Source organism: Aquila chrysaetos, chromosome 13 (assembly GCF_900496995.4).
Source record: "Aquila chrysaetos chrysaetos chromosome 13, bAquChr1.4, whole genome shotgun sequence".
Classification (NCBI taxonomy): Eukaryota; Metazoa; Chordata; class Aves; order Accipitriformes; family Accipitridae; genus Aquila; species Aquila chrysaetos.
The window spans coordinates 26,201,881-26,229,572 of NC_044016.1; the positions used below are offsets into that span (position 1 = coordinate 26,201,881).

At 41.7% G+C, this 27,692-nt stretch overlaps 1 protein-coding gene across 1 annotated transcript in view; it reads right to left on the minus strand.

Annotated features, from left to right (window-relative positions):
• The window catches only part of KIF26B (kinesin family member 26B), a 318,477-nt gene that overhangs the window by 92,615 nt on the left and 198,170 nt on the right, over positions 1 to 27,692 (minus strand). The window lies entirely within an intron of this gene.

Genomic DNA, 27,692 nt, shown 5'->3' on the forward strand with positions numbered 1-27,692 from the left:
GACTGGGCATCAGTCGGTGAGTGGTGAGCAATTGCACTGTGCATCACTTGTTTTGTATATTCCACTTCTTTTATTATTATTATTGTTGTTGCTTTATTATTGTTATTATTATAATTATTAGTTTCTTCCTTTCTGTCCTATTAAACTGTTCTTATCTCAACTCACGAGTTTTACTTTTTTTCCTTTCCTGATTCTCTCCCCCATCCTGGGGCAGGGGGGAGGGGGAAGTGAGTGAGTGGCTGCGTGGTGCTTAGTTGCTGGCTGGGGTTAAACCACAACAGACCTTAACAGGATTTGTTCTGCAGTTATGGTCCCATGGGGAACCTTCGAATAATAAAACCTCCTACCACACCTGTCACCTAATTGTCCACAGGTGTTAGGAAAGAATCCTTCCTCTCCTTTTCCCCAGCCAATGCTGCTGCACAGTTTGCAACTTAGTTTAAGGTGTCCTTTAAATCACCAGGCAATGGCCTTTCATTGAGGCAGCAGGAGACGGGACTGTATAGACCACTGACCTAATCTTTGCCAAATACACATAGGCATGTTCATGAGTTTGTATGGATCTATTTGATGTCCTTGCATCTCCACCCATGCTCAATGCCTTCAAGAGCAGGTTTTCTCCTCCTTCCTTCCATTCCATTATACATTCATATACAACTCAATTCTCTGGGCCTTGCTATAGTGACTCATTAGGTAAACGCTATTAATTACATTGTAAGATACTCTACTATCTTGAGGAGAAAAGATCATCTCTTTGCCCTCAGCATCTGACAATCGATGAATCAACACTTTATCAGGCTAAATACTACTCTCTCCTGATAAATTCTATGGAATGAAGTTTTTCAAAAGTAAGGTATTGCTCAACATAGCCTCAAATTTCAAAATTACTGACAGAGTAAGTGTTAAGTAGTCCCAGAACTTGCAGGATCTCACCTTCCTTACAGTATCATTCAGGCACACAGGCAAGGCATAAAGGTGCAGGACTGTAACCACCTGGAACAAATGGCACTGTGGAAGTGTCCAAACAAGCACCAAAAATGCTGCATGGGATTGGTGGTATTTCTATTAATCCACCATAGACACAGTCTGAACAGTTTTCTTGCAGGTCTCTATCAGCACTCTTCATTTCTCACCTCGAAATGCTCTACTGCTATTCCAGTCCTAAGCCTCTTCTGGCCAGAGATGGAAACCTGCCAAAACATGCAGGAGTACTGTGAATGAGGTGTACTAAAGAGTCCTCTGGGCTACAAACTCATTTTTACACAAGGTCTGAGCAAGGGTGTGAGCCCAGATGTCTAGAGATAGACTATTGCATTAACCTACTGTGCCATTTGTCTGTGTTCATAACAAACTCATGCTGTATTTCACGGACACGGCTGCACTTCTCTTCAGCTGCACGGTGACAAAAGAAGTGCTATAATGTTAATTTGCAGCAAAAAAAAAAAAAGTTCCATGTGGAGCCATCTTTTGGACTGACAGAAGATGCATACTTTTCCACTGACACCGCAGGGAACAGTCATCAGATGTCAAGGGGGATTTTTCAAAAGCCTTCAGAGACCTAATTAGGCTACCACTGAAGCCAGTGATAAAATTCCTGTTACCTTTAGAGGAATAGGAACAGAGGTGGGCCCTTGCTGCGCTCTGCCAAAGCTTCTGCTCTCTCACCCATGTGTTATGCCACAGCTCAGACTGTTTTCCTCTGGTCATTTGGACCTGGTCCATAACCAGGTCCTATGTCATCTGTTTTTCCAGTCTGACTTAGAAGATCATTGAAACAACACTGAACAAACTGATGACAAAGATAAAAACAACAACAATAACTGCCACTAAAGATCAATTTTTCAGTGCATGATGGAAGAGGAAACTGTCTCATCTGAGAGCTGTAAAGATTTTTAAAATACTGCTCTAAAAAATAGGGAGATTGGTAGCTGAGTATTCCTAGTTTAACACCCTTATAGTGACCAACCGATAAATAAATTTATCCAGTGCATTCATTGACATGAAATCAAAAAAGAATCGGGTTGGGTTTTTTTTTCCGAGTTCAGCCAATGATAAATCCCTCTTTATTTTACTAGCTCTCTCACATTGTATTAACAGAACTTTATGAAGTGTTTGCCAGGCCAAAGGCTAATCTAATTACATAGACTTTTCTGGATCAGATCCATTTGTTACAGACTATTTCAGTGACTTGGCTTCTGCCTGTGCATGTATGTGTCTACACAAAATGATAAAATCAATGTTCTCTCCCCCAAGCTGGGAGTTTCAATACTTTTATACACAGCCTTCTCAAAAGGTTCCAAATGTATTTAAAAAAGGAAGAAAAAAAAAAGAAGAAATGGAGAGGTCATTTTTTAGCATGAGTTCATCTGAGATGATCATTTACACTGCAAAATTACTGTGTAGCAAATAAATATTCTTCTCCCCAGTAAAGTCTTTAAAAATGTCTGTGTTCACTAAGACAGAGATGTAGCTTCCTTTTCTCTCCTCACTCTTCCTCTTTTCTCTGATTCCCAGCTGCTCAAATCATTACTGTTCTGCAACAGAGCCAAATTCACAACTGATGTGCAAGACTGGTTTATGCAGTGAAGGACTGTAAGTGCATGCTTAGGTAGTCAACAGAAAACCCACGTGGGTATAATGTACCTCTTGAGAGTGTAAAATGTCTATTGAAGGAGTCAAAAACAGATGTCTGGTTAGATTCATCATTCTCCTGTTCCAGTACATGAAACTCCATGTGCCGAGTCACATACCAGCACGTTGTGCACATGGGACAGCACATGTCCACTTGCGTGGTGCAAGAGCCCCAGAGCTAGTGTGTGAAATGTACTGCTCCAGCCGCACCTCTCCTCCTCCTTGGCCCAAGACACCAGCCACGGCTAGTTAACACATCAGTCAGCCGCTCAGAAAGTGGGAAAGAGGCTTCATCAGGCTTCAATACTAGGAGATGCAGTCTTGGCCATAGGGGACCTTGCGATGAGGTTCAGCTGCAGTCAGTCTCATATGCATCACATGAGACTTGACAACCTTGCTTAAATCTTAAACCCCATTAAAATTGTTTGGCACATCTCTGGCACTATGACCACGTTAAGGTGCTCCCTGACCAGCTGTTGATTACCCCAAAGTGGGGAAAGTCTACAGAATTGCTAAATAGGAGCAAGCCTGGTTTTCTGGGAAGAACACCAACCTTTGAAGGGTTCAGCTAATTGCACACACTGAAAATCCTAACAAACCCAAACACAAGCTACGTAAGAGTCATCTTCTGAGGTTCTTGAGAATATATTAGCTATTAGATGCTAAACATTTCCCCATCCTCAGCGAGAACTCGGAGATGTTTCAGGCATCCATGCTGGGCAATTTTCTGCTTTGTTACAAGAAAATTGCAGTGAAGCTATTCAGCCACCAGCCTGCTTGTATTCTAGTAAAGTAACTTACTACTGCTTCTCATGTTCAACCTCTACTCTCTCTCCCCATCTCTTTCCCTCCAACCCCTAATCATTTTGCTATAAATTTGATGACCAAAAGGGGCAGAAGAGAGCAAAGGTGACATTACCAGAAAGTAAAGTGGTTACAGGTTGAAGAAAATAATGCATCCAGGGAAGGGCGAAAGTGCAGAAACTGCCAAAGAATCTGTCTTCTACTACTGTCACCTTTAATAACCTTCATCCTGTTTTTTGTTAAAACATGAAAATGAAACCATTCAACTCAGATGGCTGCTGCCAGTCTGTCTACCTGTCAGCCTCAGAGAGGAATTTGGTTTCTGTATTTCTCTGCAGCAGCACAACAAAGTCATTGAGCTGCTGAATCCAATATTCATGTAATACACACAATGTAAGGGCCTCCCAAGGTAAAGCAGCATATCTGGGAAATCTGTATTCCCACTGGACAGCCCCATATGGGATCACTGTGACAATGGCATGCCATGAGCAAAGGAAATGCTGCAGGAGCATGTACCACTCCAAAAACTCTCAGGCAGAAGCAATGGCTGCTGGCAGGGCCACTGAAAGTACACGAGAGAGCTCTGCAGCTCTTCAGCTCTTGCAACTGAGAACAAAAGATAGTGCAAACACACAAGGAAGGTCAGGAGCTGCCTAGAGCCCCTATTATCCCTCTCATCATTCCTGTATGAAGTGAAGCACATGGGGGACTGAGAACATGGCCACAGTACCACCCGTCTGCAGGCTTTCCAGTCTAAGGAAGGGGAAGGAGCAATCTGTCCATCTCATTTCTGGTAATGTTCAAATGACTTCTCATCCAAGCCTCAAGATGCATGCATCCAACCCCAGTGTCCCACCAAAAGCCCTGCACAGAGGTCCCCAGGCATCATTCAGGTAATAGATTTTTTAAGTTTACTTGACTTTGAACTCCATAAAGCTAACGAGTGTTTTCTGAGAAGCCACAGCATACACAGAAGAGAAACCAAATTGTTCTAATTAAAGGCCTTCTCCTGTTATCAGAGGATATTGGATTAGTGCAAACCACATTAGAGGAAACTAGTTAATCCATGTTTGGTTGATTTGTACACTGGGGAGGCCAAAAGATTTTAGCAGTCACTATTATTTACAGCAGCTATAACATCCTGTCAGTTTAATGACAGAAAATCCAGCGTTACTTTTTTGGCTGAATGATGAGGGTTTTCTTTTTTTTAATATGTACACATTTCTAACTATCTGACTTCTAAACCAATACTATAAATATACTTTGATTTGTGATGTTAACTTCAAGAATATCCATGGCACATGAATTAACTGTGCTGATAACCTCCAGAGAGTTGCAAATAGGAATATGATGTAACAGGCATGGTAAGTCATTTCAGGAGTACTTTAATTCCACATGACAACAGTTCTCTTGATGGAGGGGTGGGCTGGAAGAGGCCAGGATTTGCCTGGATTATTCTCTAGGATTACTAGCGTGCATCCTGACACAACATCTACAGTTATGTTCAACAGAAAACATGAGAACTCTGTCATGTCCCACTGTGTGCGTAAGCCAGAACAGCCTATTTAGCTTTTGCGTTTCTTTCTGAGTGAACATACTAATAAATAATGAGCATGCCTCCAAACACACTCTTTGTTAAAGTGAAAATGGGGTTCTTCATTTATGGTCCCAAAGTTTCCATATTCCAGGTGGGTCGTTTCTGGCCTTTTTCTCCTTTGCACACTGTTTAGACAAAGAAGCGTCTGTATGCTTCACTAATACTGTAGGCTTAAACTTTCAGGCTAGGTGATATTTTTCCCCTTTTCTAAATGAATGCCTTGTTCAACACATTGTTGATACAGGCTGAAGAGAGGTATATTATACCATAAGGGACCAGTTTACATACAGCAATATGCTTTTTTTTTATTAATGCAATCCATCATTTACCTTATCCTCTCTGTGAAAAAAACAAAAGGATCAAATTTATATGTAACTGCCCAACGCAGAGATTTTTGTAAGGTTTGTTTATGAAAAGAGAAACCAGTGTGGGAGTAAAATATAATTCATAACATATAAATACTTCCTAAAGGTACAATAAAGCTCATGGCATCAGCAGAAATAAAAAGAATTACGGGAAAAATAGTAGCAGATCCTGACATTAGAAGGCAGCAGAGAGAGGTCACGGAGGGTAAGGGGGAGCTGGTAGCCCCACTCTGGCCCACACAGAGTGAGCAGCAGCATTAGCTGAGCAGGAGGGAAAATAACGTGAAGATTCTGTCTTTGGTAAGTCTGTTAAAATGCTGCTTCTAGCAAGCAATATCTCAAATACTAATACAGCTAATACAGACATTTGATATTGCAGTAATGGCATCTGGACCAATTACAGTTCTTCTGTATACCTCTTTTCACATAACCAGAGTGAAACCAAGTACTTGCTTAATTCTTCTATCTGTAAAGAAAATAAGACACGATGAATTAGGTGCAAGTTCCTAAGATTTTCGGCACCAGATCTTGAGCAGATGTAAATAAGCACTGATCAGCAGAGCTGCTCTCACAGAGCTCTGCCCTGATCTACTCGATCATTGTCTTCTGCTGTGGCTCAGGCATCTTCCTCCCCTTTTATAACTCAGTAAGGTCAGCAGGACAACTGGGGAAAGCTGGATGGGAGTGAAGACACAGCCTGGTGTAAGAGGAAAAGACAGATTCCAAAAAAGGGAGACAACACAGAAGACAGCCCTGAGATGAACGTGGGAGGATGAAAAAGTGCCACTAAGGAAGACAGCATGGATGGACCATATTCCTGGAAGGAAAGACATAAGGCAATGAGGGGCAAGCTGTAGACAGGGGCTGTTATCTGCAGAGTAAGAGTGGTATTGCAGTCCAGAAAACTAGACACAGCTAATAAAAGGGCAGGCTGGAAGAGTTAAATATCACAGTCATTAATGAACTGAAATTATAAATTATAAATCCTGAATTTACAAGTCCTGAAATTACAAATCCTTTCGGATCTGTCACCCATTGTGGTAATGATGCCCTGCCTCTTCATTTCACTGCAGAGACCATTTCTGCTTATGAGACTGTAAGCAATTAGAACAAGAGCCCTTGCCATCATGCAATATATCAGAAGACACACAGATCAGAAGACCAGCACATCACAAACTATGTACTTGTGGTGCAGTTTCTATAAAGTATGTAAGAAATGGAATGGGATATAATGTTTTTGGCAGCTGCTGTCAGTTAACAACAGAAATAGAAAAAATAAAAAGCAAGAACACTAGAGGGCAAGAGACTGAAGTTGCCACAGACAACTTTCTATATCAGAAATGGAATGGAAAGAAGATAGTGCCCTATTTCACTTCATCAGGAGGTGATCGCTTCTCTTGTTACTGGTATAAAAACAAGCAGTCCTCACTGTAAGCGTTTGGTTCTGTTCTGTTTTCATGTACTCTGGGCCTCCCAAACCTGTTGATCCTGTGAAAACAAGCCTTCTGAGAAAATAAGCAAAGAGTTTAGGAAAAAAGTTACACTTTTTACAGCAGCAGAAACAGCTATTGAATTCCAGCTTTGCAGCACTGCTGTACTGTGGGCTGGCAGCTTTCACAAAGAGAAGCCTCTAGGTCTGGGGTTTGTAAGCAATTTGCCACACTTGTCATCCTTGCTGTATAAAAGCCTTTCCCGGAGGACATTGTTCTAACAAAATTATCCCCTGCGAAGGCCAGCAGCATGCTCATCGTGTCTCAATCAAGGCTGCATAAAGAGGAAAGTCAACCATGCATGTCTATCATTTGGACGATTAGCCTTCCTGACTGCAGACACTATTCTAAAAGGCTAGTCCTCAGAAGCACCTAATTTCTCAGTTGGAAATTATTTCTCTTTGTCTGTCAGAAGCACATAGCAATGAATGTCCTCCGAGAACAATATTCAGCAGCCTAAAGCAGAATCAATGCAAATACATCAGAAGCATCCTTGTAACCTCTCTATGACCAAACAACAACAAAAAAAATTGGGTATTTGTGATATGGAGTAGCTGAAAAGCACAACAAAAGAAAGAAGATGAGCACAGCACACTGGTCCTCATGCACCTCCATTTACACTTTTGATACTGCTCCTGTCAGTCTCCTTTGCTTAGCCTGTATTCCCTCTGCACATCAACAGCTGTATTAAATACAATTATTTTTAAAGAGGAAAAGAAAACCCCACATGGTCAAAAGAAAAGGAAGAAGTATTTCCAAGGAACCCCTCTTAATCACAATATACTGCTTTAATCTCTGAACTGTATTCTGTATCTGATTTATACTAAATTACACTACCTTCTGTTATCAGTTAAGTTTTTCAGTATTGTCTCATCTGCTTGTACTCCCTGGTAATTCAAAGAAAACTCATGAATTGCAAGTGACATTCTTACAGATCCACAAGTATAAGGGTTGGATGAGCATAAATGATGAAATACAGCAATTTACACAACATAAAAATTATTGCTTAATCTGCAATAATGATTTATCTACCACCTTGTGTACTTTCTGCGAAGGCAAAGTTCTGAGTCAGGCAAGGTCTAAGAATTTCCAGTTCATTCTTACTTTCCTTCCTTAATTCTTTTGTGACGTTTTTAACATCTACTCAAAAGAAATTCTTCAAAGGGACCAGATCTAAACCATGATGACAAAGGCATGTCTAGATGGAGCTAGGAGTAACACTGGGGGTTTTTTCAGTCTGAATTGAAAGGAAGGTTCACTTCTCTCCTTATCTGTCTTATCTCTAAGATCAGTAAAACACAGACAAATTGGCTTCTTAATGGGGGAAAAAAGCACAAGCAAAAGCATTTTTATACTATACGGTTACAACAGCCTTTACTTTCAAGCTCAACTAAATATCAGCAAATGCAAATTAACGTCTCACTTAATATGAAGCTCTTCTTGCCAGTTTATAATCCTCCTCATCCTTCCTCCTCCTCCCCTGTACTCTTGAACTTAATGAAGTCTCTGGCAGCTATTTGGTTTGTGTAAATTAAAAGGCACCACTGCATGACAGAGGTGGTTTTGTTTGACTTCTCCATGCAGAGGCTGGGATGTGAACTGAAGGCTTCATTGCTGGAACAGCCTGCCCAAGGTGCAAAAATCAAGATCTATTTTTGTAATTTTTTTTTTTAATGAAGTGAATTGAAAACTATGGAAGATGCCATGTTGACAATTTTGTTCTCTAAACAGACCAGGTGCTGCATAAAATGTATCCAGATCAGTTTACCTATTAACATACCTCAGCTCTATTTGACTAGGGCCATTTCAAGGGGCAAGAGGATTGTTCAGCATCTGTGCCTGTTTAATCCTGGGCTCTCAGTCAAGACTGCTAATTCACATACTGGTTTTCCTGATCTATTTGTCTATTCACTGAGAGACCACCAACAGCCTTCCCTCCACTGCTCTGAATCTCTAGCTGTCTGGATTTTGAAAATATCAGGTCCTAAGACTCGCCTTTTAAGAAAGTATCTCTCCATTCTGCTTCCATTTTCAGATATAATACAAACTATTAAACAGGCTCTCATGGTCTCTTTGAAAATTTTATTTCTCCGGCATAACATCTCTCTGAGAATCCAAAGAACAGAATTCTTGCACATCTCCACACAGGAAAAGGCAGTCGTTGGAGGGCCCCCTGCCCACTGTGGGGTGACTGCTGCCCTAAATAATCCTTGAACTCCAGTTACCGCACATGTTGCTGTTATGTGTGGTGTTACTGGGTGGATACAAGGGCAGCAGATCTGTGAGCATCCCCCTAAGGACTGCACAGCCAGGCAAAAGCAAGATACAATTTATCTTTCCATTCTTAAAATCCCAACAGCAGGAACACACAGTGTTCATGAAACAACCATTTTTAATTCAGTATTTGCCTTCTGCTTGTGAGAGTCATAGCTGAATTTGGCTCACATTGTTTCAGAAAGCAGTCAGTCTTACAGAGCCTTCCATCCTTTTGTCTTCTGTTCAGAAGCCTGTTTTGACATCTAGCTCTAAAGAAATTCACTTCCGGTAGTAACATTTACATGACAAATACTCAATTAAGCTTCTGATTCAGATCTTATTTGTTGTATTTCCACAATTTGCTAAAACATAGCTTGTTATGAGGTATGAAAGGTCAGTCTCCAGAAAGTATCAAAATCAGTTGCCAGCCTTTAACTAGTCACAGTTTGAGTTTCTTATCAGCTGGACTTTGAACAACCATTACAAATTTGGACTTGAATCATTTACTTCAAAACGAGTAAGCATGTTGCAAAGTAAGGCATTTTGTCTCTGCCAGTTAGGAGGAAGATGCTAACAGTCCTCCAAGGAGATGATTGAGGGGTATGGGTGGGTGGCAGTGCTGCAGGATTAAGGTGTCCGGAAGAAGGGAGGGAGAGAGCATGTTACCACAGCTTTGCTTTATCTGTCTTGTCAGGTTATTTGATCCTAGACTAAGTAATGAACGTGTTTACTTAGTAGTGTATTTTTAAAACATTTCCCTGGGGGCCAGAGAATTTGGTGAATAGTCTTCTAGCTCACAGTAGTAAAAAAGAAAGAAAAGAATTGGACTATGAGGGAGCAAGTTAAACAGAAGTGGAAGGGTAGTTAAGAGATGTAAAGGTAAGTGTAACTTGCAGAGAAAGAAAAGCTGAGCTTTGTCCAGAGTCTGGTATTTTAGACTCACTTGCTAGCTAGAACATATCTTCTCTATCCGTGTTTCCACACGTTCTAGGACTACCCTGCAGGAGAGACAGATTGATATAAATCATTGTGTAACACAAAAAAAAAAAACCCAAAAACAGAAAAATCACAAAAAAACCACTGAGATGCAAAAGTCTTCCTATGAAAACTCTTAGAGCCTAGAAGGTACTTTCAGCTCTTACAAACCTTCCTTGAAAAAGTGAGATGGAAAAAAATAAATGCAGGGCAGGCACCCACCTTGTATATTTTCTGTCTAGACAGTAACTGGGAAATCTGTAAGAAAATATTAGTAGCTTGCCTCTGTAGTACTCTTTGCAGATCTGTTTAGTCCCCCAACCGAATCTCCACAGTCTAGCCCTGAGAGACAGTGGATGCCGACAATGCCTTAGAACAAGGATAGGCTAATTAATCGTTGTTTTGTGATTATCGCCTGAGAATTTAGTGAAGGGAGACCCAGACATATGAGAAGAGCAGTTTCAATTTTTATACTTTAACTCCAGTTTTCAGTAACTAATTGCATGTCTTTCCTTTTTCCCCTTTCCCTCCCTTTAGATGCAACAAAAAAGCAAACCATTTACTAATGCATATGTAAATCACATCAGGACAAAAAAAGCCTTCCTGAATGAGAAGAAATGTTGACATATAAAATGCAGGGCTCAGAATGGAACAGGCACAGGTAGAAAGGTCAGAGGTTCAGGAGAGAGGTCACCTGAGGGTTCAGTGATGGTGAGGAGAGCATCCCAGCTAAAGGAGATGCAACAGCAAAACTGAGATCAACTAGAGACATCAGTGGCAGTTTGTGACGATAAGATGCACATCAGAGGCATGGATAGGTAGATGAAAAACATCTGTGAAACATTTCTAGGGAGGAAACAAAAGGAAAAGAATCTGGATTTGGACTGATAGGTTTAATACCATGACAGCAGCTATTATCATGGGTAATGAGTATCATAGAATGGTTTGCGTTAGAAGGGACCTTAAAGATCATCTAGTTCGAAGCCCCCTACCACGGGCAGGGACACCTTCCACTAGACCAGGTTGCTCAAAGCCCCATCCAACCCAGCCTTGAACACTGCCAGGGATGGGGCATCCACAACCTCTCTGGGCAACCTCTTCCAGTGCCTCACCACACTCACAGTAAAGATTTTCTTCCCTACATCTAATCTAAACCTACCCTCTTCCAGTTTAAAGCCATTACCCCTTGCCCTATCACTACAAGCCCTTGTAAAAGTCCCTCTCCTGCTTTCTTGTAGTCCCCCTTTAGGTACTAGAAGGCTGCTATAGGGTCTCCCCAGAGCCTTCTCTTCTCCAGGCTGAACAACCCCAGCTCTCCCACAGCCTGTCTTCACAGGAGAGGTGCTCCAGCCCTCTAATCATCTTCGTGGCCCTCCTCTGGACTCGCTCCAACAGCTCCGTGTCCTTCTTATGCTGGGGGCCCCAGAGCTGAGCACAGTACTCCAGGTGGGGCCTCATGAGAGCAGAGTTGACGGGGACAATCACCTCCCTGGACCTGCTGGTCGTGCTTCTTTTGATGCAGCCCAGGATACGGTTGGCTTTCTGGGCTGCAAACACACATTGCCAAGTCACATTGAGCTTCTCATCAACCAACACCCCCAAGTCCTTCTCTGCAGGGCTACTCTCAAACCACTCCTCGCTCAGCCGGTATTTGTGCTTGGGATTGCCCTGATGCATGCGCGGGACCTGGCACTTGGCCTTGTTGAACTTCATGAGGTTCGCACGGGCCCACCTCTCCGGCCTGTCAAGGTTCCTCTGGATGACATCCCTTCCATCCAGTGCGTCCACCACACCACACAGCTTGGTGTCATCCACAAACTTGCTGTGGGTGCACGCAATCCCACTGGCCATGTCACCAACAAAGACGTTAAACAGCACGGGCCCCAATACCCCGCCCTGGGGAATGCTTCTCATCACTGCTCTCCACTTGGACATCAAGACGTCGACCGCAATTCTTTGAGTGTGACCATCCAGCCAATTCCTTACCCACCGAGTGCTCCATCCAGCAAATCCATGTCTCTCCAATTTAGAGACAAGGTCGTCGTGCAGGACAGCGTCAAACACTTTGCGCATGTCCAGGTAGATGACGTCCATTGCTCTCCCCTTATCCATCAACACTGCAAACCCATCGTAAAAGGCCACCAAATCTGTCAGGCATGATTTGCCCTTAGTGAAGCCATGTTGGCTGTCACCAACCACCTTCTTATTTTCCATGTGCCCTAGCATAGTTTCCAGGAGGATCTGCTCCATCATCTTGCTGGGCACAGAGGTGAGACTCACTGGCCTGTAGTTCCCTGGGACTTCCTTTTTTCCCTTTTCAAAAATGGGGGTTAGTTTCCCCTTTTCCAGTCAGCGGGAACTTCCCTGGACTGGCATGACTTCTCAAATATGATGGATAGTGGCTTAGTCACTTCCGCCACCAGTTCCCTCAAGACCTGTGGTCCATCTCATCAGGTCCCATGGACTTGTGCACCTTTAGGTTCATTAGACAGTCTCGAATCTGATCTTCTCCTGTGGTGGGCAGTTCCTCATTCTCCAGTCCGTGCCTTTGCCTTCTGCGACTTGGGTGGTGTGGCTGTAGCACTTGCTGGTGAAGACTGAGGCAAAAAAGTCATTCATTGAGTACCTCAGCCTTCTCCATGCGCCGGGTAACCAGGTCTCCCATTTCCTTCCAGAGAGGGCCCACATTCTCCCTAGTCTTCCTTTTATCACTGATGTACCTATAGAAGTTTTTCTTGTTGCCCTTGATGTCTCTGGACAGATTTAATTCTATCAGGGCTTTGGCTTTCCCATCGTGATCCCTGACTGCTTGGACAATTTCTCTGTATTCCTCCCAGGCTACCTGTCCTTGCTTCCACCCTCTGTAGGCTTTCTTTTTGTGTTTGAATTCTTCCAGGAGCTACCTGCTCATCCATGCAGGTCTCCTGGCATTTTTGCCTGACTTCCTTTTTGTTGGGCTGCTCCTGAGATTGGAGGAGATGATCCTTGAATATTAACCAGCTTTCTTGGGCCTCTCTTCCCTCCAGGGCTTTATCCCATGGTACTCTACTAAGCAGATACCTGAAGAGGACAAAGTCTGCTCTCCTGAAGTCCAGGGTAGCGAGTCTGCTGTGTGCCCTCCTCGCTGCCCTAAGAATCTTGAACTCCACCACTTCCTGGTCACTGCAGCTGAGGCTGCTCTTGAGCTTCACATTCCCCACCAGTCCCACCTTGTAAGTGAGAACAAGGTCCAGTATAGCACCTGTCCTCATTGGCTCCTCTATCACTTGGAGAAGGAAATTGTCACCAATGCATTCCAGGAACCTCCTGGATTACTTATGCCCTGCTGTGTTGTTCCTCCAACAGATACCAGGGTGGTTGAAGCCCCCCATGAGGACCACGGCTTGCAAACGTGAGGCTGCTCCTATCTATCTATAGAGGCCCTCATCCACTTGGTCTTCCTGGTCAGGTGGCTTCTAGCAGACCCCCACTACAATGTCACCTGTCCTTGCCTTCCCTTTAATCCTGACCCATAAACTCTCGGTTGGCTCCTCATCCACTTGGTCTTCCTGGTCAGGTGGCTTCTAGCAGACCCCCACTACAATGTCACCTGTCCTTGCCTTCCCTTTAATCCTGACCCATAAACTCTCGGTTGGCTCCTCATCCATCCCCAGGCAGAGCTCCATGCACTCAGCTGGCATTGACACAGAGGACGATGGCTATGGATCATGGATACAAGTATCACAGATACTCAGTTTACTCAGTTTGTTGGCAGGTTCTGTAAAAATGCCTATGAATCCTGAAAGTTTCATCATGCACATGAATTCATGTGCTCAGAGTGTTTCAGTCATCTAGTTCACAAGATGAAAATGTTCCACAAGCTGGTCTTGTCAAGAGTAAGCACAGGCCGATGGAGTCTGCCCACTTCTCATTTGGCCACTGTAGTTTACCTACTTTCACTGCTTCATCTTGAACATGAAGCTGGTGAATTCACCTACTACTATGTTCATCCAAGATGTTCTAATCTACACCATTTACATTAGTGGAGGTACAACCTGAATGAAGAAGAGTGACCAGGCAATAGTGTACCACTCTATTTCAGAAGTTGACCATCAAACTGTGCTGAACACTTACAATACTAATGACATGCAAAGAAAGTTCAGGATCAGTGTGCAGATAATACATCCTTTTGTCCTTGCCTCCCTCCTCCCCAGGTTATCTCTCATCCCCTCCAAAGGGCTTTCTTCTTCTGTTACTGAAGAAAGCAATATTTCAGCAACAGCCTTCTCCACCCTTTTAATCTGACAAATCATGGAGAATATTCCTGTGGCAACCAACTGTGATAAACTATTCTGTACAGTAGATTGAATTCTTCAGTAATAATATTACACGAAGAAGCTTTTTGGACTACTAAAACCATGTTAAAAGCAGGATTACATGATTTACAGTCTTTGATGCTGAGCTCCCATATTGCTTGTTTCACAAATGATGTTGCTTTCCAGAAAAACGGTGGAGTAATAGTTGTGCTGCAGTTCTTTGCTAAGCTTCTTCTCCATCAGTGTATTGGGCATTCAGCTGAATGAGCTTCCCTTGATAGCCTTATCTCTCGGTGGGCCAGTGTGGCTTGGATGGAGCTGTGTGAAATGGCACATGGGCCTAGCTCCAATACCTATTTCATTGAGAGCAGAACTTGAGTGTCCTGAAAATTGCTTAGCAAACAGGACTTGAAATCAAAGTGACAGCAGTCTCATCCCCTAAGGAAGGCACATTTTGGTACCCAGCAGGGGTTCTGAGTCTTTATTTTAATTCTATGAAAAGGAACCATGCAGTGGCCCCAAATCAGCGAAAGCCCTGCCAGGTCAGTGACTTACAGACATAGGCTGTGCAAGAATGAACGGGGAGAGGGGCACAATCATCCAGTTGCAGACAACCAGATACTCACATTTCTCTTTGCCCAGCCCAGCTATTACACCTCAAGAGACTCAGAGACACTGGGGATTTCATGCCACTGCAATCTGGAGGGAGCTTACAAACCTCCAGGGAACAGTCTGCATCAATTTGTCCTGAAGCCTGAATATTTGACACTTGTAACGTCTTGTCTGCCTTTTTATTGTGGGCTTGGAGTGGGAGGAGAAAATGATAAGAGGTTTATGTAGAAGACGCCTAATAATCAGAATACTCTTCTTATTCACCATTATTAGTCCCTACTGAATTAGATGGATCAGGAAAAGATACTTCATTTCTTTGGAGATAAAGAAGAACAGTCTGAAATCTTGAGGAAATATTACGCCTATTAGTGTCTATGTAAAAGCCCTAGAAATAATGCTCATGGAGATAAGATGAAGAATAAGAACACAACAAAGGCAAAACAGCAAAGGCAAATTTCCCCCTATGTGCTGCTCTGCAATTAACTGTTTGAAGCAATTCCCGATCCCCTTAATCTCAAGAACTCTGCTTATCTGCCCATCCAGTTATTTTTAATTTGTACTTCTATTATTACTGCTGCATTATTAATGCACCCTGATAAGATAGGAAATAGCTTGGTGGTGTTCTGTTTCAGCAATGCCTTGCACAGCATAATAGTCTTTATGATTAATAACTCCCTCCCATCTGAGGAGATTCACGATTCCCACCACTCGCTGAGTACAAGGCCCTGGGGGAATCCCGTTTCCTCCTCTGTGTTGCTATTCCATTTCCCAAAAGCAGCCTGGGCCTTCTTGTGTTTATCACGTCTGCACACGCTGTTATCAATCCGAGTGCATGCCTTCTAATTCTGTGTGGCTAGGCGATACACATCCCCGGTGCCTCAGTCAGATCTCGTGCCAGCACATACCTTAGCACTGCTCCTCATAGCTGACAAAAAGGCATTGTTTACGGTATTTTCTTGGGGGCAGGTGGGGAAGGGAGGGCAGCTTTTCTAGCCACACTTCTTCCAGAATCTGGGCTCAGGTGCTGTGGCTGAGCTAGTCAAGAACAGATTTCTATAGCAAATCAAGATTTGGTTTTGGATAAACGTCCAGCAATACCAAATGATGGAAAGAAGGGGGCAAGACATTACAGCAAATACAGTTTGAAATACATATGTCATTTTCTGTGGGAAAAGGGGGCAGGGAAGAAAGGATCAACAATTTTTAATTTTTCCCACATCTATGCTTCTGTAGTGGAGTATGTGATGCTGTAAGGGTTATTCCACAGCTTTCCTATTGGCATTTTAATACACACCGCATTTTAACACCACATCTTTTTCTAACTAAGCGTCTCCCCTTCGGTACAAACATTGTAAATTGAGCCAATCTGTGGAAAAATCCAACAGCAATTAATATGGATGAGAGTAACTGGGATCTACAGAAATGCAATAGAGCCTCACGGATACCTAGAGAATTTAATGTAAAATGCTGCTATTTGTATGAGCATTTTCAATCACCTCATATGAGAAAAAAGATCATGCAATGTATAGGAGGACTGACCTAAGGAAGAAGGAGGATATTATTCTTGATTAAAATCCATGAGAAGTTACTGGAAGCGTCTTAAGGAAACGTTTAGTCCTCTCAAAGAATAATCTGCTAGTTTATAAATAAAAGCAAGTCTATAGCTAGTTAGCCTCCCAATTTTTTCAGATAACTTGCTCAGAAGCTCCGTATATAGCTTTTTCCTATATATTCCCACTGTACTGGTGGGGAGGGGGAGATGAATACATTTATACACATATATATATATATATATGCATCTATATATGTTTCTAGATACAAATGTACACACCATATGTATAGTGTGAATTACACATAATATCTACCCATCCACCTATTGCAGGTGCTCCCACTCTGTTCCTCACTTCTGAGTGCTACAGGAGAGGTTTTGAGGGTCACAGGCCTTAAAAATGTATTAACCTACCTCCTGATTTTTTAAGATCAGACAGGTCAATGATTTCAAACTTTGTTTTTACCTTTTCTATATAGAAAGATTCTTTCATAAAGAAAAATGGGAACATTAAAGTATTGCTTTTCATACCTGGCATTTCATATCTCACTATCCAATGAAAGATCTTTTAACTACTAATCACTTTGGCAACAATATAGAAGAAAAAGTCTATTTACATTTGGAAAATGAAATGGCATTTGGGTATCAGGAATCCAGATCCACTAACGATATGTTTCCAAACCCCAAGCCACACTGCCTACCCTTCTGGGAAGGAATCCTCACTGGAAGTGGTTCACAGGTCACGTTACAGAGCAATGAGAATCTGGGCATCTGAGGGCCAGTGGCTGTAATCTAATGGGGGTGCACGTTGTGACCAGCTTTACAGATCCATCCTGGCAGAAGTACAGCTGAACATCTCTGGTCCTTAAATCAATAAAGATCAGTTCAACTTTCCTTTGGTTTGCATAAGGAAAAATGTGCAAAAGCCTGCTTGGTCCTTTTCCTTTAAGGTCTAGCTGCTTTATGCAGCCTGCTCGGTTGCATGCAGGTCTGCTCAACCAGACCTGGATGCAATATAGTGAGCCTCCGATGTTTCTTAGACTGGAAAGCAGAGGATGCAGACTACCATCTGGAGGAGAGATGCAAGTATCTAGTCTTTTCTGTAAGCATCTCGTTACTATACCTCCCAGTAGCTGGTTTTCTATTAAAGGTTCAGAGCAGAACACAAGAAGAGACTGTGTTCCTCCTCAGGGAGAGTTTCATTTCACCTTACTTGAGCCAGCCAAAACAGATATCTCATTCAAAGGCAGCTGTCTAGGTTGGCTCTGTAATCAACTGAAAAAGAAAGTAACATCTGGTAGGCAAGTCAGCCCATCCTAATATAGGTAGCACCTCTCTCCATTCCTCCATGGGAGGAATTCATATGACCAGCCTAGATCAGAAGGATAGTGATCAGTTCACTTAAGCTAGCAACGTGAATCGCAGCCTGAGGGAGTGCAATGGCGGCAGTAAAGAGGGAGGAAAAAGATAGGGAGATAATGACTTGGAGCATGGGGATACAGGTGTCTCATAAAAGCACAAAAAAAAATCAACAAATGTCTCGAGAGACATATTCCCCAAAATGGGTTTGATTCCTAAAGGAAAAGGCAAAAAAGGGGGAGAGATGGTGAATGAGGAGAGATATATCTAATGGTATTCCCAGTATTAAAATACAGTTCACACTAGGCTCTTCCTCAGCTGAGCTAGTTATCTATTTAAGTCACTGTTGTACCAGTGAAACGAGGTAAAGCCCAGACCTGTAGGATGATGGAAAGCAGAATAACCTTGCAGCTGAATCAAGAGGCTCAGCTGAATCATTAGCCCATGATGTTACAGCAGTGCTGTAGCTGAGCGTCCCGCAGTGTCACCATCCCGCCTGCACCACTGAGCACTGCTCTCAGACACATGCTGAGAAGAGTCAAACACAAAAGGAAAAGGCTGGGAGGAGAAGAGCTTTAGGAAGTTTTAAAGGGGAAAAAAAATTGTTATAAGGCCTACAGCTGAGTGCTTAAAGTACAGTGCCCGCAATTTGCATAAGATCTCAGAAAACTTGCCATGATCCCAGGTTTAGCAAACTATTCAGCATTTAATTTCCTTCCTCAGCATTGTCTGAGAGACACCCTTGTAATTTTCAGTTTCTTTCATCTTGACTTTCCTGGTACGTATTAACCTCTTCTTCATGGATTTAAAAATTAATTTAATGGGGTGAGAGGTGAGGGGGAGAGGGCAGGGAGGAAGGGGACATATCAAAAAGTACTACTGAAAGTCTTAGAAATGAAGTGGAAGTTATTAACTAGAACTATCATAATGCCCCAAAATATCAACCAGCAGTACAACCTAAATTGAAAAGCAAAGGAAATAAAAAGACAATAGGTCAGAAAAAACTTTGAGGAAATCAAAGTGTTAAAAACAATGACTTTTTATATTCTAGAAAAATCCAGTAGTTTTCATTCAAATTGCATAACCTTCAATGTTAAGAGACTTTAAAATGTGGCCACTATACTGTCATACTATTTCAACAACATGAGAATATGTTTAAAGCATACCTACTAGGTGACCAATATTAAAGATTTCTATAGCTTCATTAGGTTGACAACACTGAGACAGTCAAATTAATTGACCCACGTGGGCCTTGTGTATAAGGCTTACAGGCAACTAGATGTCTACAAATTATGATCATTCATGCCACTAAGTGACTTCAATCAAGAAAACAGTCAACTGACCCAAAAGTTATAGATTGCTGGGCATAAAATCATGTGTTTGTGACCATGCAGAGGGCGCTGTATACATCAAGTCACTTCGGAACATACAAAGCCTAGTAGCATCAGCCTGAAGTGATTTCAGCACACTGATTTTATTTTGATCCTCAATGTTTACAGGAAAATTCCTCAAAACAGACCACAGGAAACAATACAAACCTAGGCTTTACAGCTGTTTCCCTGGGTGAAATGTACTATAAAAGAATCACGGGAAGGATTGATTCTTCCAACACAGAAATAAGAAATATTATCAAAGTGAGGTATAGCCTTTTTCATATTTTGTCTGTCCAGTTCAATTCCACTGCAAATCTCCTCCACCCACCTCCCATGCTCACAAGCTCACTCATCAGTACAATTTCTGAATACACATAGGAAGATGTCACTAAGGAGAGGAACACCATTTTTTATATTCTTTGAGGCAAAAAAGTAATTTACTGAGCAACGGTCTCTTATCCATATTTGCTATCACCAATAGTCTGTGCTCAGATTAGGGTACAAGTCTTCCTCTATGACATATGGAAAGAGATGCTTTTTTTCCACAGCCAAGAGTTTCATTTAAGGACTGTAAGTTACTCTCTAGAAAAACCTCACTTTCTGTGTTGCCGTTTTCAGCCCTTCCCAGTGAAAAGGGAGATGTCTACTAGTTTGAAAGATGGCTTTATTTTATGGAAAATCAGCAGAGGCGAAGGAATTAACAGAAGAGAAAGATACCTTAGTATCATGCTTGACCACATGATGCCCAGATTGGTGGAGCACTCCTAATGCCATACAACAGAACTGCTCCATTTTGTGGATTCAGATGTAAGGACAGCAACGGTATTCTGCCTTCAATTTTCCCATTTCAGATGTAAGCCTATTCCTTAGTGTCCACCTCCATTTACCTGCCTGCATCTGCAATGCTCCAGAAAACGATTACATCGTAGCATCCACTTGCCACGATCTCCTCTCTCTGGGTCTGCTCCTTGCTAACTGACCTTAGGAATCCCATTATCAGGAATGACAGCTTGTCAGGCCAGGAACTTTGGAGCCACTTCCTAAGCTTTTAACAGCTTGCAGGTGGGCCAAAATGGACCCATTGCCCTTAAACTGGGTTATTAATAGGTAGGGGCAAGACCTAATCTTCCCCTCCTAAAGGGACTGGCTAGATTATATGGCCGAAATGCAGCCCTGCTTCTCCACGCAAGCATTCTCTCTTGCATGGTGTAAAGTTTAGGCAACAGGCCAGATTTTCTCTTAGCAGGCTTGGTTGATATGTGCTCCTAGCTCCCATGAAGTAGCAGCTTCTACACTTCACAAAGAGAAGGAACAGCAATTATGGCCATTCTCTAAATTGTAGAAACGTGACTGCATAGAAATTTCTTTAAAATAGGTCTGTCTTTAAATCTCACAGCCAACCAAAATGCAATCTGACAGAGTCCAGGCATGCCTGGGTTGGTATTTCCACATCCAGGATAAGCTTTACTTTAGAGAAAGACAAACTAAGTGTGCATAGAAAATATGATTGAGGGAGGTAAGATATTATTGTTTGTAGCAATTGTTCCAGCATTTATTAATTTCACCTTTTTCTTAAAGCAGTTTCAGGTATGAAAACTCCTCCCAGAAAAGCCCGCCTAGCAGGAATCTAGCCAAAGAGCATGAAAGCCTCCACCAGGTCCAAACAGTAGATTTGGTGAGGAAAATCCCAGTTCTGAACAACTCTGTCTAGAGGGCAAAAGGCCACCTGGATTTCATTCCAAGTGGAACTAACTATTTAATTTGTACAACAATCATGTTGACAACAAAGATGAACACATATGTCTCCTTTAAATGCCTCAAGGGATCATCCTTTTTTTTTTTCCTTCCCCATTTCAGTAACCATGGTAACTTTGGGCAAAACCAGCTTTCACTTCAGAAATTGTTTTCTGTGATAAAGGGTTTAAAATCACATTTGTCACCTACCATTAACTTTTTCCCCCTATACACCGGAGTAACGCGGGACAGAGAACCTCTGCTTTACAAAGGAAAGAGAACCTATTTGATTCTCTCTGAAAAACCTTCAAGATGGATGGCAGTGAAGTGAAATACAGAACATATTTTGCAAGTTGTGCTTGGTTTTTTGCTGACCTTAACACAGGTTTTCATAAACACCTGCTTAATGTATACCATAATGTTGCCAAAAAAATCGTCACATCCGCCAATCAGCTAGCCAAAATGCAAATTGTGACAGTAGAAAAGGAGGTTTCCTATATCTTTTGGACTTAATCAAGATGTGCATCAATTTTGTTCCCTTCAAATCAACTTTGCAAATCACATTAAGTCTAAGAATGTCTGTCTACTTTCCACTGCACTGATACAATGAGTTGACACAGCTATTGAAAACATCTTTTGACAAAGACTACTCAAATCATGATTCATACAGGCTATAGCCAATAGAATACTTACTCATTATTAACACACATATTGCACTGTTATAGCTTGGATTAAAGCATGTCAAGGCCAGTGCAATAATTGTTGCCCTACTTAGTGAAAAGTCCAATAAACTATTTCAAGGCAGCGGATAGCTGAAATACTAGCAGTTTGCAAACCCAAAGCATTGGCATATGCTTCTGTCCCCTGCCAAAAGACAGTTCTGAATCTACTCAGAAAGATGAACTGCTTGGGCAGTAGGGCTTTCTTCACTGTTACTTTTGGCAGATGTACATATAAACAAGAAATAGCACAAGTGGAGAAGCAGGGACAGAAAGAACAACAAGGAGAAGAAAAACTTGAACAAACATTGGTACTGTAGGACAAAGAAATGCCCTTAAACTGAGGAAGGAATGAGACACTGAAGTCCTAGCTGAAAGGACCTGGTGGAGTAAGAAGGAAAATTGCCTTTAGTTGCTTCTCTGTTGGCTTTCAAGATTTTGTATTTCCTTGTAAAGGAACTGAATTGAACTAACAATACCTGATGCATTCCCTTCATAATCTCTTCCCCTATCTGGAAAAAATCTGCAAAGCACCGCATCTTGACTAGCCACTTGGATCAAAAGGATAGTAGCATGTTATATGATCAATATACAAAGTGGGATGGTGTGACATAAGACCATCTTTTGATTTTTTACAATGATACTACCACTGTCTTTTTTAGGCCAAAGACATAAGACTCTGTCTGTTAATCGTCAGTGGTATTCTGCCTTTGTGGACCTCCTGCCTCCAAAGAGGAAAGGAGTATCACACCTTTCCCCACGCAAATGTGCTCTCCTTCACCTAACAAGATACTTACTAGGTGGACTTTATGGTAGGAACCTTCAGTGGAGCTCAGGGAAGTGTGTACCAGCTCCCAGTGACATTCACAAAAATTCAAAGGTATGACACAGCTGAGTGCCTCTGAAAATACTCTGCTGCTTTGGTGGAGGCACTTTCAGGTCAGACAAAATCCTTCTGATGCTTCCAGATAGAATTTTATGCAAATCAACGTGAGGAAAAGGTGAGCTGCAGACTAATGTAAAGGGAACAGTAGACTTTACGTTTATTTCAATCAAATATTGTGCTTTAATGGAAGATTAAATTCTTACAGCCAGGCACTGAAAAATTTTAACTGAACCTTTTTTAGTATGTGACACAGGTCTTTAGGAGCAAGGTGTATGACTTAGGAGTGTCTATCACAGAACCAATCTCCTACCAGCATATTGTGGGCATTCCTGGCATTTGGCCATGGCTTGGCTCCCATTCACAGCCCTTCCCAGCCAGGCTCCACGCTCAGCCCCTGCCAGGAGACCAGCTCCCACATCTCTCACTCATTTACTAGACTCTCAAAACCCCCCCTCTGTGCTGCTTCCTACCCTGCCCTACACACTTGGAAAGGTCTCCTCAGAACCATCTGCAGTGTAACCTATTACTCCCCCTCCAAAGATTTTAATAATCTCCTCTTCTACAACACCTAACAAAGCTTGACAAGGGGTATCTAATATTAGACTGTTGATGGGTTGAGGGCACCGCTATCAAGATGACCAATAGTACCTCATTGTTTCTTCTTGCTTCCCGTCTCTCTGTCTGTGTGTTCTTCCTCCCTACAATGAGATCATAAGTGCCCTGGGACATAAACCATTTTTTTTAATCTGAATTTATACATTATTTAGCAAAATGGGGCTGGGCTCTGCAAGCAGGAGTCCTGATGCTACAGAAAAATAAAAAGTAAACACAAGATCACAAATTACAGTCCATTTTGCTAATAGGTTGAAATGACTTCCCAAAGAAGGTACAATGACGACTTCTTTCTCCCTGGTAGAAACCTTTTGCATAAGGATCATTTTAACACACAAACATTGCTATTTTATTCTCAGATTAACAAGTACCAACAAAAAACTATTCACACCAAAAAATAATATATAAGTAAACTAATGTCTGCCCAAACATAACAAATACTTCTCAGTGACAGAGTTTTATAAGACTACACACAGAAAAATAATAAATTAAAGAAAGCACAGAGACTACATCCATTCATCCTGAACCCTGTGCCACCTGAAAACAACCTATTTATTAAGGCTGGCAGAAAATTTTTCATACAAGCTGTTTTTCATGGGTAACGTGGGATTCAGCAAAACAACATCTTTCACAGAAAGAACATTTTGGATTTTCATCAAAAGTCTTGGTTTAGTTTCGGCTTTGTTTGACAAAAAATGGAGGGGAGGGAAGAAGATTGGGGAGCAAATCTAAGCAAACCTTAATAGAATGCCCTTACACTAGTTAATCTGAGTGCAGTCATGGAATAATTCATTATTTCTGCATGGAAAGCCTTTTTGCTCTGTTTCTTGGCTCATCGTCAGCAAGGACAAAACAGGCTTAAGGAGTATGTTCCAGAAAACGATGGGACTTGGGGAAACTGCACATACAGTCATCCAGAACAGTGCCACACTGTGTGTGTAAACCCAGCAAAAGCAATCTACCACTCTCAGAATACAATGATTCAAAGCAGAGAGAGAAGGAAAAGTGATGCTCAAGCTGTGGCAGTTTATGGAGCAGGACTGTTGCTCAACCCAAAAGAAAACTCTCTGCTCTCAAGAAACAACTGCGGGGATACCACACTACCACCCGGGGATCAGCTCCCTCTGCCAGCAAATGCAAACCCAAAGCACATGTGTATGTTATGATCCTTCTAAGCACCACTGTTAATATATTTGCAACATGGTTACAAACCTTTAATTTTATTTCCAAAAAGTTCTCCCTGAAGTGAGTGCAACAAAAAATCTGATCCTTTACTACTTTATTTCACTTTGACACTGCAGTATTTCTGCTAAGGTCAATGGTGTATCTAACAGTGAAGTAAAATTGTGATTATGCAGTCCCAACAATAATCCATTATTAATACCATCTTCCCCCTTCTGTGAAGCTGAACTTTAGCTTTCAAGTAATACTTCTTCCAAATTCCAGGCTGGTACAGTTTGATTTGCAAGGCCTTTTGTAAGAAAAGGTGTGAAGCCTGCAGCCTGAGTATACACTCTCTAATTATCTTCTCTTTGTCAGTTTAGACTTTAGTTGTATCCATATCCATACTAACTGAGCTGCTAATTAACTTTTAAATATGTTGCTGATAGGCAAATCCTCCTAGTTTAACTCACAAAAATTACATGCCCGCACATGACAGCTGAGAAACTCTACAATTTTAAATAAATCATTGTCATCAAGTTTGCAATGAGAAGTAGAATCTTTGAAATTTCTAGTAGAAGTGAAAATATCAAATGGCAACTGTTTGGTGGCAAGTTCATTTTGGAAAACTGTGAAATGAAACTGAACCTCAAAGTCTAAGATTTGAAGTACCTGACTTCCTATCCCACAGCGTCTTGGATACCCACCCACGCTGGCAAATGGACAGCTCTCAATCTAACACCAAGCTAGCAACATCCAGGGTCTGTGCCAGGGCTGCCAGCCCTATAGCTGAGTCCGCCTGCCAGGAAGCCCGACCAGGGCAGTCTGTGCACAGCCGTCCCCAGCGGTCTCAGAAATCCAGAGTCCTTGGTAATGGCCAGATTTCCAGTTCTGGTGAACCAGACTTTCCAGTAACAAATTGTCATGTTAGAAATTGCCCAGCCCACTCAAACCCAAAGCAAAATGGAGTTTTATCACACTGGGATTGCTGGTAAAATTCTATTTAAACACAAAACAGAAAAAACCCTAAGTGACTGAAAATAACATTTAGCTTCCCTGAACCTGCTTCCTCCACACAGGTCTACATTTTATAAATTTATACACTTACAGAAAATACTATATGAGAGAAAATGCTGAGAAAAGTAACATAGGTTTTTTTAGCATGCTTCTGTCAAAACATATGCCAACCAAACCGAACAGAACATGTATAAATAACAACAATAAAAATTAAAAAGCAAACAAGCTGGAAATTCCATTAGCTTATCTGAAGTTTTCTCAGTCTGACAGATAAATTACATTGTTATTCTGCAGTTATTTACTTATTATGCCTCACACCTATTTCTGACATATTAAAATGAAAATTGTGCTAGAGAGGTAAACTGATGGGAAACTTTGACGAAAGTATACAAGCTTCAGGTCATAATTATAGGGTGACTCCTAGAAGAAGCCAGAGGTGAAAAATGAAACTGAATTCCAGAAACCATAGGTTAGACATATTTTTGCTATTGGAAATGTGGAAAAACGAAAGAATTTTCTCTATTTTGACTATATGAATTAACCTAATTTGGTTTACTACTTTGGAGAAATGTGTTAAAACATTTTTTTTTAAAACCTCTTAGCTATTTCTTGTATACTCTGATAGCTATGGGATAGTAAGTCTAAACTGAAAAGGAATATCCTCCTTCATCGGCTGGACTGCAAAATTTCAGTTTTACTTATACAGGTGGAAAGCCTGGAGCCTGTTCTGGTACATGGTGTTGATGAAGCAGCAAATCATAGGTCTGTTCGGGCATACTGCAAAACTGTTTCCCAAGCCCTATCCACTGGAAACCAATAATTAGAGGAACAAGGAAGGTTCAGATCAAGCTTGCAGTGTTTTGACAGAGCTATGTTTGTGTCTTTCTGTGTGTAGACACTTCTTCGGAAGGGTGAAAACCAATAATCGGGAAAAGTGCCCACACAGTTCAACAAGGGAAATTAGTCCCTTGTTTTCATGAACACACCCTTCATTATTCCTCAGTGGAATTTTTATTTTTATTCAGATATAACCTGTCCCAAGCACAGAAAAGTAAGCATCTGGAGAGCATGGCTTCTAATGTAAATATTTTCCATAGCAGCTTCTTACAGCAATGAACAGGTTCAAGTTTAGTCCTCCTCTCACTAAAGTCAGAGTATGCATCACTACTAACTTTTATGAGATCATGACGGATTTGTACATTACTTCCCACCTACCAGGCAAGATGAAAGAAAAGGAGCCCTATGTGGAGGGAATCCCTTTTCAAACAGGCATTACTTTCATGGATGGTTTAAACCATTGTTTTTTGAAAAAAACACTGGAACTGCACAAGAAAGTGAGTATCCAAAATCAGCAGTGAAAATTCTGAAGCCCATCCTATGCTCAGCACTCCTAGATCATACATTACAATTTCTCTTTAAAGACAAAGTTTTTCACCAAATTCATTGTCACTGCTTAGTATTCAATGAATATGGAAAAGCCCCGCACACAGATGCTTGCATAAGAAACTACCTTGATTAAAGCAAACTGCTGTCCTCAGCAACTGCACGCGTGTATTCCCAGATGTAATATGCCAGGCTCTCCATTTATGACAGGGAAAAAGGAAGGGCCACTCAGACAAAACAACAAAGCAACAGCAAACTATATAACCACCTCCTCCATTGCCTCAACCATTTTCCATTATAAGTGTGCACCTAAACAGCATTTTAAGAGGGTATGATTATGAAGAGTGGGAGGAAATAACATGACAGAAGGAAAAAGGAGCGATTCATCATTATCAGCATAGGCTTTGTTCAGGTACATGCCCAGTCTTGCCCTGACTGTACTGGAAGAAAGCCAGGAAACATGAGGTGGAAACAAATTACAGTGTGTCCAGCCAAGACACCAGTCTGGACAGCAAGGCGATCAGGAACCCAGAATATGCCACAGCAAGCAACTGCTACGCAGTTTAAACACAGCCACAGAGACCAACTGCTTCAGAAACCCTAGCAGAACAGGCATTACCACCACCTAGTAGCACTGTGGTCCCAATGCAGGTGCGTTTAGTGTAGCTGGCCTTGATACGTATTGCTGCTGCACAATTAGGTCTGGCTGTGTTGATGTCAACTTCAACTTTATTGTTGTTAATATTGTTTATTAACTCGCATTAACTAACTTACATTGTTAGGCCTTTATATGTGTGTTCAGGGACCAATTGCAGTAAAGCCAACTGAGAAAGGACATGGTCTTTCAATTCCCTTAAAGTTCTGTGCAAGGATA